The 15539-nt window shown below is 42.8% G+C and overlaps 1 protein-coding gene and 1 pseudogene across 1 annotated transcript in view; both read left to right on the top strand.

The window, feature by feature from the left end:
* The window catches only part of GTF2IRD1 (GTF2I repeat domain containing 1), a 993687-nt gene that overhangs the window by 42484 nt on the left and 935664 nt on the right, over positions 1–15539 (top strand). The window lies entirely within an intron of this gene.
* LOC147729724 (uncharacterized) lies at positions 2447–3673 on the top strand (annotated as a pseudogene).

Here is a 15539-nt window from a genome sequence, read left to right as displayed (position 1 = left end):
GTTACACAAGTAGTAACTTGTGCATTCTGACAGACAACTGTTGACTTTAACTTTAGTTACTAGATTTAATATATACAATCCTATTCCACGTTAAGAATTTAGTACCTTGAGCACATAAAACCCATCTAAAGATAGAAATGTTTCTTCTCTGTCCTATGCAACTATTACAAAATGCTTGTCTCTATCCCCTGCCCCAGTGATCGGACGCAGTAACCTTCTTAAATGTTTTAGTAGCTCTAGAAGATATTAAAGCACACTGGTCTTGGTGTATGCATACAGCCAACAGGCATTATTAGTTCTTGATGTGCTGCGAGGGAAGGTCCAATCTTCAATTACAGGATATGGCTAGGTGTGGACATTTATTAATTTATGGGAGTTGACTGGACCACGTCCTTCCTCACCGGCAGAACCCAGAGCGTCCGCCTCCCACCCTTCCGAGCCGAAGCCACCGACATCATCTGCGGCGTCCCCCGAGGGGGGCCCAATGCTGTTCAACGTCTACATGGCCCCCCTTGCACTAGTGGCCCGCCATCACGACCTCAACATCATCTCCTACGCCGACGACACCCAGATCATCCTCTCCCTCACCAAGGACCCACACACTGCCAAAACCATCCTACACAAAGGAATGAAGGCCGTCGCCGACTGGATGAGGAGCAGCCGTCTGAAGCTGAACTCGGACAAGATGGAGGTCCTCATCCTCGGATCCACACCCTCAGCCTGGGACGACTCCTGGTGGCCGACCGCACTGGGAACATCACCAACACCCCCGACCACGCACGCAATCTAGGATTCATCCTCGACTCCTCTCTCTCCATGTCTAAGCAGGTCAACGCCGTCTCCTCCTCCTGCTACAACACCCTCTGCATGCTCTGCAGGATCTACAGGTGGATCCCGACCGAAACAAGAAGAACAGTCACATAGGCCCTTGTCAGCAGCAGGCTGGACTACGGCAACGCACTCTACGCAGGAATCCCAGCCAAACACCTACGACGACTACAACGCATCCAAAACGCCTCCGCCCGACTGATCGTCAACATCCCCCGCCACAGCCACATCACCCCCCACCTGAGAAACCTACACTGGCTCTCCGTTGACAAGAGGATCACCTTCAAACTCCTCACCCACGCACACAAAGCACTCCACAACACCGGACCAGCCTACCTGAACAGCAGACTCAGCTTCCACACCCCCACCCGCCAGCTCTGCTCTGCCAGTCTCGCCCTCGCCGCTGTCCTCCACATCCAATGAACAACCTCCGGCGGCAGATCCTTCTCCTACCTTGCAGTCAAGACCTGGAACACCCTCCCTACCCACATACGGCAGACCCACGACCTACTCACCTTCAGAAGACTCCTCAAGACCTGTCTTTTTGAGCTATAGCAGCACGCCCCCCACCTCCCTTCAGCGCATTGGGACCCTCACGGGTAAGTAGCGCGCTCTACAAGTACTTTGATTGATTGATTGAATACGGTCGAGGAAGGGGACTTGAAGCCATGCCCCACTTTCCATTGGCTCTCATCATAGCTTAGGCTAAACGCAGGCTTCTCATTGTAAAGGAGGCTTCGTAGTCCATCCTTGTTGCCGCCTTGTCTCTTTTTAGCCCCGCCCACCAGGATTGGATCTTTCACATGCGGCGTGATACTGTCTCCTTTAACTGGTCCCTATGCACTCTTTTCCACCACACTTCACGCCTGGCTCGCAGTCTTGTTATTTAATTGTTTGGCTGTGCCGGCCGCTTTCACATTTGCATATGTTTATTTAAATATTTTGTACCACGGTCTGCTAACATTAGCAGCCACGCTTTTCACATTTGCATATGTTTATTTAAATATTTTTTAGCGCGGTCCGCTAACATTAGCGGCCGCGCTTGGTTATTTACTTTATTAGCCAACCCGCAAGTCGGGCTCCTACATAAGACCATGCTTGTTTAAAATGTGGTCGCCCCTTAACAATGCGGAGATTGGTCCTATGGCTGGAACTACCGAGCTTGGCACTGGGGAAACAGGTTTTAAATCTGGCACAATATCCGGTCATTCTGGACAAAAATGAATCCTCCCCCGTGACAGGAAAATCGTGTAATATGTTCTAGCGCTTATGCAAATTGCTGTAATGCCCTTGGGCCACCTGCGCTTTAACGCATACCAACAAAAAAAAGAGCAGAAAGAGAAAGAACCCTGTCACACTGGGTGACGCCATCTTCCAGTCCTTCTCTATGGCGGAAGCATTGTTTAAAAGATCTTCGTACCAGCTGTGCTGCTGACGTTTCTTTCACTTAACGTGACGTTTCAGAATACTGTCTAGTGTTTTCCATTATGGTTGGCTTGCGCAGAATTTCTTTCTTACCTCATCATGATTGGCTGTCGCTGGAGACCGTGTGTTTCCAGTTTTCTACTCGCTCTGTGATTGGTGGGAGTAGCCGGTGCTGCATGCCGGCCGCTTAAGAATGATGGCAGAGGTCAGCCGGAGGTTGTTGTTGGTCCTGGCGCCTTGAAACCAAGTTGTCTGCGTAAAGGGGCCCCGGGAACACACCACAGGGGAGTATTAGGGTTGATGAAGTGCCGCCCGGGCACTGAGGAGGAGTCTTTTGCAAATACCCGTCAGTGGCCTAAGAGATAGGGCATTTTGAAGAGGAGAATCTTTTATTGGGGTTGCCAAGAGAATTTGAAGAGCTGCAGTCTGGGGCCACCAACCGGGAAAAAGATCACTCTTCATCTAGTCGGGATGTGAAGTCAGGGCATTCAACAGGATATATGGGAGAATGGGTTGAGGGAGCGGCCCGTAAGCACCAGCAAGGGGCACTGAGCCTTAAAGTAGGGGGAAGTGGCCCAAGACATTGGAAAGGGCAGGAGGGAGTCATTGGTCATAAGCTAGATGCTCTGAGGGTACTCTATTTGCAACTTCTTAGTCGTGGTGCCTTAGCCGATCATTGGTCTTTGTCATCCTCACTTCCAAGCATCAGCACAGCCAGAATGAACAGCGTGATCAGCAACTCCACAGTGACAGTTTTGGTCGCTGCTGTCCACCCAACACACCACAGGTTCCTGACAGTTGCTTTTAGAGAGTGCACCATTGTGCTCTTCATGAGTTACGGGCTTTCAGCAAGCACCAGGGGGCGACTCTCTGCTGTCGGCCACCAGAACTCTTTCATCAGGGTTTACTCTACAACTAACGGAGCTGGAAGGAACAATGGCTCCCTGAAGCAACCGCTCTTCCACAGCCCGACCGCCTACTACAATATTCTTGGCTTCACTGCTCAGCCACTCAGTCCCAGACCACGACAGGATACTACCTCCAGTCGTTCCTCTACCACCCGTACCGCAACAATGGTGACGAGGCGGCAGCGCTGTGCTTCACCGAGATTAGCGAGGCCTACCTCATACTAGGCAGCATCATCCTGTGCAAGAAGTACGACCGAGCAATCCTAAGCCAAGAGGATGTGCGGGCGGCGGGGAAACCAACGGGGAACGTGGATGGATCTACCACGCCCAAGAGGACAGAGAGCACGTTGTCGTCCCGCTACACTCCCATCAAGACAATCTTTGACTTCGCTGAGTTCTATCAAGCCCACTACGGCTAGCAGCTTGAACGGGTGTGGTTTATGAAATGGAGACGCGAGGAACTACAATGGCAAACAAGCATTACAAATTCAGTAGGTCTTGCCTTTCATTAAGTTAAAGCCATTTGCTTTTCTATATAATACCATTAACAAAGCAAATGGCTTTAACTTAATCAAGGCGAGACCTATTGCATTTTCAATGCTTGTTTTAAATATTTTCAGATAGCAGGATATTCCATTTATTTTGTAGTATGTGCCAATTAAATACAATAAAAATAAAGTAAATGTTCATGGCCAGCAGTGGTTGATGCAATCCATCAAGTACTCCTTGATGCAAAAGCATAATTTCAGCACAGCAGAAGTTTGTGCTTGCATAGTAATGGTTAGGTCAACAGTACTCCATTTTTTGGGGACCTGGCCTTCATTCTGATTATCTCAAAATTACTGATTAGGGCAAAAACATGAGTTTCCACCAAAATTGGTGTTCTGAAATGTGCAGGATTACCACACCCAGAGATTTACAGTAACTTATTTCATCAGTTAAATCAGTGTAGAAATCTCTATCTTTGTCATAATTCCCCAATCCATAAAGAACATCTCATAATGGCGTAATAACACACCTGTAAATTAACACACTCCATAGTATTGACATTTCATGGCATGGTGTTAGCAAATGAGGTGTCCCAGAATGGGTACAATGACAGCACTAGGATTCTGTAAGAAATTGGATTTTTGATTGAAGGGACCCCTTCTCAAGCAACAACTGCAATCCTTGTCTGTGTGAACCACTAAAGTTGCTGATTTACCCTCTGCTTTACCCTCTGGTAGCTTGGCACATCAGGCGTAACTTAGAGGCACTCAATCAGGTATTTTTGTAGCACACAAAACAGTAATAAAGTGTGGACCCAACACAATAAAAATCCCAAACTAATTTAGAAAAGTATTAGAAATTGTAATAAATAAAATGAGGCAAAAACTACAAACAACTAATTAATAGAACCATAGATACGTATTTTCAAAGTGTAAGTAAAAATAGTGCCAAGAAGCAGAATTCGCCAATTGTGGGTATCTGGTCGTGCTAGACCCGGACAAAGTCACAAGTTCAGGCCGACTCCAATAGAGTGATGGCCAGATAAAGGGACCTGGTTGGTCCTGCTGAAAAAGTTACCTTCTCGAAGTCCAGCATGCAGAGTTCAAAACTTCCATATTTCACAGCTCAGCTGATGACAGTCAAGGTTCTAGGGCCTGGAGAGGCACTTCTAGGGTATCAGGAACTCACTCCAGCAGAGGCCGGCAAGGCTTAGGCAGGCCCAGTTGCAGTTTCAGTTACAGGTTTAGGCAGGGCCAGTTGAAGCAGGCCAGTTTGGCAGTTGCAGGGAAGCCTCCGAAGCTTGCTGTATCCTTGTAGCTCAGAACAGAACGTTCTTACCTTTGGAGTCACTCAGGTTAGCCTGGGATGAAGGACGCAGGTCTAGTCTTCATTCTCAGAGAGCAGGGTAGGCCTAAAGAAGCAGGACAGTCCTCTGAAGGACAGGCAGGCCTCGAGCAGCAGGATAATCCTCTGAGGAACAAGGAGGGCCTCTAGCAGTAGGACAGTCCTCTGGTAGCAGCAGGGGATACCTCTGAAAAATAAAGCATCCTCAAGCAGCATGGCAGTCGTCTGAGAAACAAGGCAGTCCTATTTCTTTAATGTGTAATGTCCACAGGTCCAGCAGTGTGCTGATGAGGGGGTCAGTTGGTCTACTATTTTTACCTGGTACTACTCTTTGAAGTGGGGTACATTTCTAGTCCACCCTCACATCATTCCTTCCTACCTTACCCTTTCTACCCGTGCTCAGGCTCCATGAGGTCTAGGGTGATAATCGACTGATATCAAGTTTCTTAGTGAGTGTGCTGGAGGAAGATTTCTTGACTTCATGAATTGTAGTCTGGTTAAGTTGCCAAAACTTTGTCTGTGGAGCTCATACTAACAAAGAGGAAGGACCGCTGTCAAATTAGTTGCTAGTATTAAGATTTAAGCAAAAAGGACAAATGATGGACGGAATGCAGATCAAATCAAACATTCACCTCCAGTCACAGATCTGGGTTTAATCCAAAGTTTCTTTACTCACCACGCCAACCCAGTTTGGACCCAGCCATGGGAACAGTCCAGCCTGACCTGCCAGGTCTTCCCTAGAACAGACACTAGCATCCTGGGACTGGTTTTGGGGTATCACCCCTCATCAGCCAGGCTAGCTTGAATCCAGTGGCACAGTGAGCAAGGGACCCATGTCTGGGCATACCCTCCCCACTTAGGGCAACAACTGCAAAAAGAACAAATGATGGATAGAATGCTGAACAAATCAAACATTCACCCCATTCACAGATCTAGGTATAATCCATTGTTTTTTTGCACACCATGCCACCCCTGTTTGGACCCAGCCATATGCAAAATAGTGTGGACCCTGCTCCCCATGGGAACAGTCCAGCCCGAACTGCAAGGTCATGTCTTCCCTGGAGCAGAAACAAGCATCCTGGGACCCGTTTTGGGGCATCAACCCTCAACATCCAGGTTAGCTTGAATCCAGTGGCACAGTGAGCACAGGACCCATGGCTGGGTATACACTTACCGCTGATGGCGACAAAAGTAAAAAGAACAAATGATGGATGGAATGCTGAACAAATAAAACATTCACCCCCAGTCACAGATCTGGGTTTAATGCATTGTTTTCTTGCTCACCACGCCTCCTCAGTTTTGACCAAGCCGTATGCAAATCAGTCTTGACCCTGCTCTCATAGGAACAGAACCAGCCCAAACTACAAGGCCAGGTAGTTCCTGAACCGTAAACAAATATCCTGGGACTGGTTTCGGGAGTTCAGCCAGTCTAGCTTGAATCCAGTGGCACAGGACCCGCGTCTGGGCATATCCTTCCCACTGATTTGCAAATAGCTGTGTCTAAACTGGAATGTCATAGCAAGCACAAAAACGATGGCTATAACCCAGATCTGTGACTAGGGTTGAATGTTTGATTTGTTCAGCATTCCCTCCCTCATCTGTTCTTTTGAGTATTGCGATTTAGGCTAAATATCTTGTGGCCATGGCATGAAAAAGCAGTGGTTCACCATTGAGTATCCTTTGGTTACCGGGTATGAAAAAAGGCATAAAGATTGAAAATGGTAGTGGAAATGATGTACTGATCAACTGTATGGGTACTGCCTAGGGTGTAATCTTCTCTTATGTTGATCGCTTGATTGCATTTTACCTGATGAGTCTGGTGGTCTACCATAGGTGCTTGTCTTATGTGCAGTAAATTATTCTTATGCTTATTGCCAGCATTTCTTTAACAAGTACTAAAGCTTTGTTCTTCGTTTTTTGCTATTTTAACTTCATGCTCAAAGTCATGATTGTGGAAAATGTAATTATATTTTATCTAAAATTATTTGCAAAAGATCAAGTGCTTAGGAATGTTTCCGGTCAACAGAACTAGCTAGACTCAGTTGCTTCCTTCCATCTTACTCTTAATGAGTTACATATATTGTGCGCAAAAGTAGTACTGCTTTTGCAGAAAATGCTAACAAATGCCATCATACTTCGATCCTATGAGAAGGGACTGATCGTCCTGCCGTATTTCTATTGAGTTGAGATTTGGGTTGAGTTATTTATTCTATTAATTGTTACATGGCCCACTGTGTTTTTGTTGCAATCAGTTATAATTGTACATATCACATGGAGTGATGCTAACTGAGCACATCCCCGCAGATCGCGCCACCATTTATCCCTTTAACCTATGCCTGCGCAGGACCAATTAACTGCAAACAAATATCTCAGAATGTATAACACAGGGCAGTAACCAGGACCAGTTAAGTGGATTATGATCATAAGAAATACCATAAAGGGGCCTTCAAAGCTGTCAGTTTACTTAAAAAAACTGTGTGCCTATCTCTCACACTTCTTCATCCATCACACTGCTGACCCCTGCGACTCACAAAAACCTCACCCCAGCAATCATCACGCACCACATGGAAACACTTCCCACATAGGATGAACCACACACCATACAGTGTTGCGGTGCTACCCATGTAGCCAAGAAATTCAGCGCCCCACATAGAGGTAGTGAGTGATATATAAATAGTACAATAGAACACTATGAATATAACATAAAGATGTACTGGTGGCAGTTGGGAAAAACGATACTATGTTAAAATAACATGCCGTTTTGTAAACGTAAGCAATAGCTTGTATTTGCAATAGCTACCAAAGCTACATTCGTTCCCATTCTACCTGAAGTTGATGTACATATTTACATCGTGAGCCATAACTTATGGACTGTTCTAATTACAAAGAATTGCAGGTATGCTCTTGATGGTCATTCACGGTTTATTTTCTTGTTTTGTTTGGATGAACTGTAATACCAATTTGAACCATATTCATGAGTTGAGTAAAGTGTTTTCATGACACTTTAGTATTCTTATTCCGCAGTAAGTAATTGAGGTTTCTATTGCACTGAATTTCCGAATGATGGTTGAGAGTAGCTTGATTTGCGCATATTGGGGAATTTTTCTTCCTGCCTGGATTTTCCCAGCCCCTTTCATGTAATTGTCAGCATTGTATCGCTGCACTGGCCCAGAAAGGGTTCCATGGGCTGGCCCTAGTACAGTGAGGGAAAGAAGGTCTCCATGCACCCAGACAGACATAATTGTAGTGCAGTAGGCCCAGTACACCCTTGTGCCTCAGTGCACCTGCCGCCTTATTCGTAGCCACGCCCCGGAATGGTCACAGCTGTATACTTTCTTTTTGGTAACTGTCACACTTTGTACTAGTAAGATCCTCTAAATCCACACAAAATGAGATGTGCACGCTGTAGACTTGTGATCACACAGCCGAATGTATTTAATTTTTCTGTGCAGCCTTTACTTGTAACAGGAGTCCGGACCGTCTCATGCAAAATGGCGGCAGGGTTGTGACATTATAGAGCATAGCTTTTACTGAGCCAAACGTGACGCGTCTAGGGTTTCAATCCATATGTCAGAAGAAAATAGATTTAATTACCAGGACACAATTAGCTAGGTGAAAGTGAGAACCCGCGTGACCTTTCACGAGCTGGAGTTGTTTCCACACAGCGGGATAATCGGGGACTGTTTGCTTCCCACATGCGGGCAATCATTAGAGAAACACATATATTTTAGCAGAGGTTTTAAGACGCCTGTACTGAAGCGTATACTTATTTTCGGTTCACGAAAAAGTATTTTTTTTTCAAACCTTAAAGAGTAGCGTGTGTGGTGTTTGGTCACAGATCACTAAACAGGACCTGAAGTGGCCTCGTAGCAGGATCAGTGACGATAATCTGATTCTTCACCCTTCAGGGGGCCTGTGCGGAAGGTGAAATTTCATCCCAGGTTTCTAGTGACCAGAGAGAAGCCCTCTGTGAAGCTGCACCTCCGAAACGGATCCTTTACTCTGTCACAGTGAATGTTTTATCAGTGAGGACTTGATCAGGAAGAAGCGTTTGGAACAACAGTGCTTCAGGACTGGTCTTAAAGAACGTAACTGGATAAACAACACATGACCATATTTACAACTTGATTGTATGTGAAAATATGAAATGAAATGAAAAAACTAAGACAAATGCAAAGTAAACAAACCAACATTTCAAAGTTTGGGAAATGTATTTTCTTAAATACAGATATAGATATAGGCTTTGGGTTTGTGATCTTTGTCCGTTGCCCTGTTAAACTGTCATTCAAATTCTGCTTCTGCTCACCATTGCCTACAGCATGGGTCGATGGGTTAGCCAACCTATTGACTCTCTTGCACCACAAGCAACAGAATTTTATCTCATCACATCTGCCTAAAAAGTAGACCACCAGTCCAATTTTTTAAAATTACTTTTAATGTTATTGATTTTGCTAGAATCTGGCACCTCCCCATAGGCAGTTTCACATTTGGTTAATTTACCAATTGTGATTTCAACTCTGATGCTTGCAAGAAGATAAATAAAATAAAACATTTCTGGCTTGCCAGTGTTTGTTTTTAGCTGTGGCTTTAGCAAAGTCCCTTTCATTTTTACTAAAGTTATATGTATGCTTTTCTTACTTATCAGGGCATTCAAACTGTCCTCTTCATCCAGTGGTCATTTATTGTGTCAGTTGCTTTTTTCTTTTGTCTACTAAAGCTGGAGCAGTGGGTCAGCCCACTTCACACATTAGCTAACTTCACTATGAGTGACACCATTCTGTTCTTTCACGAAGGGTACACCCCTACCCAAATTAGTTCCCTTCAGTGTTTTTTCCTGGGTTTTAGGGTTCTGGGATGGGTAGTGATGACGGGTACAAAGGGTTTTTTAGAGGTTAGGGATTGGTAAGGGGAAGTAACTCATTTTCAGGTCCCAGAGATTGGTGGTGCATAGGGGTAGTAAGAAGTTTTTAGGGTTCAGTGGTGGGAGGTGCATAGGGATAGTAAGGATTTTTTAGTGCTCGGTATGGGTGGTTAATGGGGGTAGCATGGAAATGTTAGTGCTCTAGCAGCCTTTTTTCTGTGGACAACTCTTCACGGAGAGCCCCCACACTTCACATACATGAGCCCCCTGAGGAGGCCAAACATTGGGCAAAATCTTATACTCATTAGCAGTACAGCAGCTATATAAACTTTCCTCTAGATATAGGTCACGCTATACCTTTCAGTGTGAGAAGCATGTAGTAAACTGTCACACTCATTGGGCGAGGCACTCAGTGATGTAATTTGAGATGTCATTGGTGATATCATCAATGATATCCTTGAACATGTCATGAGTGATGTAATATGTGAGGTAATAATCCAGACCCCCAGGATTTAGTGATTTGCAAAACAAATTGCTAAATAGGCACTTTTGTAAACAAATATCACCAAACTACATTTTGCAGTAATGGAGCGTAAAGGTCATGCAGCAAGCCCATATTTTAATTGGTAAAAAAAATATATATATAAAGTACAATAATATATAATGACCACAAGTTGCAGGGTATTTGTACCATCAGTTACACATAGTATCCCACCAGCTTGACAATTTTTGAAATGAAGAAGGAGTTTATAGCAGCAGCAGCCCCTCCATTAGGGCGGAGGAGCGCCTCCCACCCAGCCACAACCCTCAAAAATAACGATAATAAAGCAGGTTTTACATCCGTTTTATTATTGTTTTATTTGAATCCCCCTGGATCCGCCCCCAGGATTCTGAAAAGTCTTGGGGGGTGGGTCCAGGAGGATGACTGCTGGTGGGGGAGTGGGTTCCTGTGTGCATGACGGTTTGGCTGGTCATCTCAGGCCGGCCAAACTGTCATGTGCACTGAAGCACTCTCCAGCTCCAGCTGCGGTGCTGGGACTGGAGAGAGCTGGCACAGGCTCCCAGTGTGCCTGGGAGCAGAAGTTGACAGCGCTCAGCTCAATCCTAATGCTGCTTTCATGCAGCCTCAGGATTGGCCGCAGTGCATTCTGGGAGCATGTACCTTGAAGAAGACAGGAAGAGCACACTGTGGCAGGCGGCGATCAGGTAAGTTATTTCATTTTTATTTTTTGTGTACCAACCCCCACCCCCGCCCACCTCCTGCCCGCCCCTCCCCTACTGGTTTATAATACAAGAAGACATGTATAGAATGGGTTATCATTATCTTTTGTACGACATCCATGGTGTCATGGGCCCTGACCGTTTCTCTCTTCCCCTTTCTGGGTGATTTTGATTTACATAATTAGAAAGATAATTCTGTAGCTGTCTGTGTTCCGCTAAACTAGAGAGAGGGGTTCCATAATCCAAGGGGACAGAGCACCTTATGTACAGTAAAATAATTCTCCCCTTGGGAGAACAATCAGACATTTATACACTTTTTAACCAACATTAAACACTCTTCTTTCAAAACCCCAGGACTTCCAATCATCAAATGGTACCACTTCCACATTTAAAAAACCATATTAATTCATCTACGGTGATATTTCGAACATTAAAACATGCAATATTAAGAACTGGGCGTTTCATAATACAAAATATCTATATACTCGAATCAATCCCCCGCCCCACAATACGGTGCAAAAATTCAACACAGATAGAAAGGAAAAAATACACTAGACTGTACACTACAATGAATTCCAGGGCTGCTGGCCTGCTTCAAACGTAAGAAGTAATATGTTGTGTCCTGCTCAGATGGTCATCTACCATATTACAAAGTGTAGCTTATCCTGCATATAGAAATTATGTTGACTCGCTTTAGTGGATCTTGTGATTAAACCACTTGCTAATCTTGTGTGCACCTCTCTGCTTTGATCGTGTTTAGTGCGATTGCCAACTAGACCCACCATTTTAGGTTGCCGCTATAGTTGTTTTTCAACTGGCCGGGCCAGTATTAAATGGAGCCCAGGACGCTGACGTGCAGGTAAGAGCAATGCTCTGGTCTCTGCCTTAATTTGAATTTTATGCCTTTTATTTCTTGCCTACTGCTGAATTTTAAGTGTTTTAACCAATCTTGGTTAAGTTGGGACTCTGAAATTGCAGGGAGGGCAGGCTTGCTTTTTATTACTGTGTTTGCACATCGCCACATTTTACACTTGGAATCTGCCTGATACTAAAACTTCTATTTTATCTGGGAATGTAATAGAAGATTAGGAGGGTGGGCCATTTACTAATCTTGTGTGCATCTCTCTGCTTTGGCCGTGTTTAGTGCCACTGAAAACAAGAGCTGCCATTTTAAATCGGCGATAGAAACCCAGCCTCTCCCCGGCCAGCTCGAATTACATATACCCCTGCACAAACCTTTAAGGCACCATTAGACGTGGCCTGCAGGCACTCGGTGCTCGCAGTGGAGATCCATCAGGCCTGTAAGCACTGTAAATAGGAGGCTGGGAACATAAAGTCTACAGCATGTAGCATGACTAATTCCTCCTCACTAAGTGGGCCCTATGAATATGCGATGATGCTGCTAAACTGCAGATCCTTGCCCAAAATCAGCTCTGAGCTGTATATCTTCTAAGAAGATAAGCAACCAGATGTTTTATTAATCACAGAAACCTGGCTGCGAGAAAGTCTATGCCAGACGTTGTTTTAACCCTCCTTCCCCAAGGCGATGCCATTGAAAGATGTGACCGCAAAGACAGGAGGGGAGGGGAATTGCAATAATCTTTAAAGAGAATTTAAAAGGTCAGTTTTCTCCCTCAAAGCTTCCGGGTTGTGAACGTCTGATGTTTTCTTTGGAATTCTCTGCTACATTCCCCCTCAGGATTTCTTATATATCGCTCTCCAGGTCCTGCCTCCCAATTTAATGCAGCACTCCCTGAATTAATAGCAGACCATAGCCTGAAAAAATCTAATTTTACAGTACTGGGAGATCTGAATATTCACCTCGATAAACTTAACAATAAAAGCATAAAGAATTTCACAGGATATGGCAGCAATCCAAATGATTCAAGTAGTAAAATACTCTACCCATAAACTTGATCACATACTGGATCCTATTTTTATATTAAGGAGCTTACTATACACACTCCCATTCCTATTTACTGGTCTGATCATCTTCTAGTACTCTTCTCTCTTAATATTACCAGGGAAATTGGAAAACAATTTCATTGTACAAAATTGAAGCGATGTTGGTCTAAGCTAAATACCCGATGTTGGGAAAATACCACAAGGGAAGGTGAAGTATACGAGCGACATAAAAACGTTGAGAATTGGCTTACATGCTCCCTGGATGCCTTAATCCCTATAAAGTTGACAGGACAAGGTCGCCCCGTAAGTCGTGCACCTTGGTACTCCACCAACCTTAGTGAATTAATAAAAGAAGCAAAAATTGTAGAAAGACAGTGGAGAAAAATGTCTGAGGCAAGTAACACATTATGCAAAAACAACAGAAAATATCAGTACATCATCAGAATAGCAGGGATAACAAATTTCAGCACCACAATAGAAAATGCCCCAGGTACCTCTAAAGAACTGTTTAAGCTGGTAAACAGTCTTATTAAGCCAGCTAAAACTCAAAATGGAACCACACCCTCAGTAGAGCAGTGTAACACAGCAGATGAGTTTTTTTAGGCAAGGTGAATAATATCCTGCTTGCACTTCCGACAAACGGATCACTGACATAATATAGAATGACAAAATATAGACTTACCAAAATATAGTCACCAAAATATAGAATGCCAAAATATCGAATTCCTATCTACAAACAGGTATGTACAAAAATATTGAATCCAAAATATAGTCTGTAAAAAATATAGTCAGTCAAAATATTGAATTTTTTTAAATGTCTTAAAAGTAATTTAAAATTAATGAAATAATAAATATAATTAACTAAAACATACTTAAAAATACTCAAATAACCTTAAAATTAAGTTATAATTAATTAATAAAAAATGTACAATATTTTACCGTAGGATAGCAGGAGGGTAACATTTAATATTACCACTCCAGTGAGTGCAACAGTAGGGAAAGCGTTGGATAGCGTAGGGGTAAAAAATACTATTCCCACTCCAGTGAGTGCAACAGTAGGGAAAGCGTTGGATAGCATAGGGGTAAAAAATACTATTCCACTCCAGAAAGTGAAACAGTAGGGAATGCGTTGGATAGCGTAGGGGTTAAAATTAATATTCCCACTCCAGAGAGTGCAACAGTAGGGAAAGCGTTTGATAGCATAAGGGTAAAAATTACTATTCCAACTCCAGAGAGTGCAACAGTAGGGAAAGCGTTGGATAGCGGGAGGTTAAAAATTGCTATTCCAACTCCAGAGCGTGCAACAGTAGGGAAAGTGTTGGATATTCGAAGGGTAAAAATTACTATTTCCACTCCAGAGAGTACAACAGTAGGGAAAGCATTGGATAGCGTAGGGGTAAAAATTACTATTCCCACTCCAGAGAGTGCAACAGTAGGGAAAGCGTTGGATAGCGTAGGGGTAAAAAATACTATTCCCACTCCAGAGAGTGCAGCAGTGGGGAAAGCGTTGGATAGCGGGAGTGTGAAAATTACTATTCCCACTCCAGATAGTGCAACAGTAGGGAAAGCTGTGGATAGCGTAAGGGTAAAAATTACTATTCCCACTCCAGAGAGTGCAACAGTAGGGAAAGCGTTGGATAGCGTAGGGGTAAAAAATACTATTCCCACTCCAGAGAGTGCAACAGTAGGGAAAGCGTTGGATAGCGGGAGGGTGAAAATTACTATTCCCACTCCAGTGAGTTTAACAGTAGGGAAAGTAATGATTTAATATATTATTAAAAATAAATTAAATATCAATCCCAATAAAACATTAATTGAAATTAATAACCAATTTAATAGTAGGTAATAATTAATTTGAAATACAACTACATATTAGTTATTAAAAATTAATAACCTATTCATAATTATTTAACAACTAATTAATTTTCAATAACAAAAACTAATTAATAATACAAATTAATACCAATTAAAAATTAACAGTAAATTAATTATCAATATACAAAAAGTATTTTTAACATGTAATTAATTACAATTACATTACTTCCCACCCTATTCCCCTATAAACCCACATCCCACTACAGAAAATACATTAATACAATTATCATAATTATCAAATATTTAATTAATACAAAATAATTACCAATTAATAAAAATTAATTGCCAATTAATAGAAATTAATTACCAATTAAAAATTAATTAACAATAAATTTAAAATCAATACCAATGAATGAAAAAAATTATTTACTTAATTACAATTAAATTACTTCCCACCCTATTCCCCTATAAACCCACAACTCGCTACAGAAAATAAATTTATAAAATTAACATAATGAACAATTAATCAATTAATACAAATTAATTGGCAATTAATAACAAGTAATTACCAATTAAAAAATAACAATAAATTCAAAATGAATACCAATAAATAAATAAAAATATTTAATTAATTACAATTGAATTACTTCCCACCCTATTCCCCTATAAACCCACAACCCGCTACAGAACTAAAAAGCAAAATGTAATTAAAAATTAATAATAATTGAAAAAAATATATATTT

Source organism: Lissotriton vulgaris, chromosome 2_1 (genome assembly GCF_964263255.1).
Source record: "Lissotriton vulgaris chromosome 2_1, aLisVul1.2, whole genome shotgun sequence".
Lineage (NCBI taxonomy): Eukaryota > Metazoa > Chordata > Amphibia > Caudata > Salamandridae > Lissotriton > Lissotriton vulgaris.
Note: the sequence above shows the minus strand (reverse complement) of the source record. Positions and strands in the feature narration are given on the sequence as shown.